This window comes from Gossypium raimondii, chromosome 3 (genome assembly GCF_025698545.1).
Source record: "Gossypium raimondii isolate GPD5lz chromosome 3, ASM2569854v1, whole genome shotgun sequence".
NCBI lineage: Eukaryota > Viridiplantae > Streptophyta > Magnoliopsida > Malvales > Malvaceae > Gossypium > Gossypium raimondii.
In genome coordinates this window covers 19,638,577-19,640,854 of record NC_068567.1, presented here as the reverse complement: position 1 = coordinate 19,640,854, position 2,278 = coordinate 19,638,577, and positions in this window count along the sequence as shown.

Sequence of the window (2,278 nt, the reverse complement as noted above, 5' to 3'; positions counted from 1 at the left end):
ACTAGTCGGCTCTCGATCCAATTAGTCCAACCCAATAATCCAATCATGTTTCAAGAACATTGTTCACTCCATCAAATCTTTACAGAATCCAAGTTTAGGGACCAAAATGATTTTAATTGTAAGTTCAAGTACCAAAGTGAACAAAAATAATTATATAACAGACCCATGATTATCCTATATTTATATATAAATATTAAATAACTATCCTATATTTATATATAAATATTAAATATGTTAACCTTAAAGAGCAACTAGATCTATACAGCACACGAACGATTTGTGTGAAAAACAAAAAAATTATATAACAAATATATTTATTAAAATTTACATGAAAATTAATTGATGCTTTGGTTTCAATAGTAAAGGTAATTGTTTATCATGCATGGTAGTTCGAGTTTAAATCTCATTATGATCAATTTTTACTGATTTATTATATAAAAAATACAAAACACCATCATAAAGAATATAACTTAATTTTTATATGAGAAGATATTTTAGGCTGCGTTCTTCATTGCTTAAGAGACGGACTTTTCCTTGAAAAAGTGCTTTTCTTTGAAAAGCAATGAAGAACGGCCTTCATTTGGTAGCAAATTTTCAGAAGCTGAGAAGTGCTTTTGGGCAGATGGAGAAGTGAAAATTTTTAGCTTTTCAGCCAAAAAGCGCTTTTGGCTGGTTCATTTACTTTTTTAGCCACACACGAACGCCCTTCTTTGCTCTCTGCTCTTTGCTGGTTCTTTGCCCTCATCACGCCTCTCTTTGGTTCTTTGTTCTCGCCTTTCTTTGGTTCTTTATTTCTCTACCCTCTGCTGGTGAGTTTATTTTTTTCTTCTCTTCTTCTCTTCTTCTGTATATTTTTGTTTGTCTGGGATTGATTTTCGTAATTGATTGAAGGTTGAATAGGAGATAACCTCAGGTTGTCAACGCTTCCTTCTTCTCCTACATCGAGCGAAAAGAGTAAGAGACAACAATGGTTACTTTCTGGGTAAGTTGTCAACGCTTCGGTTTTATCTAATCTACCCCAGCCGCCCTCTCAATTTCCCTACCTTTTTTACTTCGATTTTCTATGATTTCTCCTTTTTTTTTAAAATTTTATGCTGAAATTTATCTAAGCATTATTTCTTTGAGAAAATATGGAATGATCTGTAGGTGCCTAAATTTATGTACAATAGACGTTGACTGTATTATGTTGTGAACATTGAACTAAATGAACTTGTTACCTCTTGACCATAATTTATTTGTCTACATCAGTAAGGTACTACTATTTTATTCAGGGTTCATTTAAATGTATCTGTATTCATTATATTATGGACTGAAATGGCTGCAGTACCTTCAAATTTTGTGGCATTAGCATTGATCTTTGCATCTTAAGTTTTGCTACTGGATTCTACTATATTTTGACAATGAACTTGGCATGTCTGTTGAATTTAGATTGCTACTGGATTCTGCTATATTTTGACAATGAACTTGGCATGTCTTTTGGATGCAACTTTTACTGGAGTATTTTGCTCTATATACATATTTCCTTTTGGATGCAACTTTTTCCTTTGTATTGAAGAAGCGATCAAGTAGGTTGCCAAATGTAGGAGAAGGGATATTGTTTTCCAAGTCTTTGATCGGGACAAAGAGATTGGAAAGCATGGCTTGAACTTTGAAAGGTGATATCATGTGTAACTCAGACCATATTTATGTTTGAGTTCCTTGTTTTAGAAAATGGATATAGCTGTTGCTTGCTATTGACGATTCTTAACCCAAAGTATTAATGCTTGCTCAGATTCTTAACCCAATGTTTATTTCATGAAAGGTTCCCATCTTAAAGTTGCTTCCTGTTTGCTTCTACCTGCTATTCAGCTGGTTGTGGGAATTAGCCATCCCTCATGGATTTCTTTGACATTTTTCATTGGAAGCTGTATTGGGCTAGTGGATTGGTCTTTGACTAGCAATTTTCTAGGACTATTCAGGTGATTGCTTCTTGACTCTTTGTACATTGTTCTATTTCATTTTCTTTGTCAATGAATTTGGTTTTATCATTAGTTAATGTTTTTAGTAGCTTATGTTCTGTTTCTTTTTGTCAAGGTGTGGAAGGCTCTCCGCTTTTATGCGTGCTTGACATTTTCATGCTTTATGTGTATCAAGTCCCTATAGAGTTCTCAAGTATGTTACAAGGATAGCTGATTTTGTTGGTCTATTCAAAATATGTTCAACATCCGAGTGGACTGAAATTTGCTCTTCTGCTTTCTCTTGTACTTTTTACATCATGGTATGTACTAGTTTTATTACT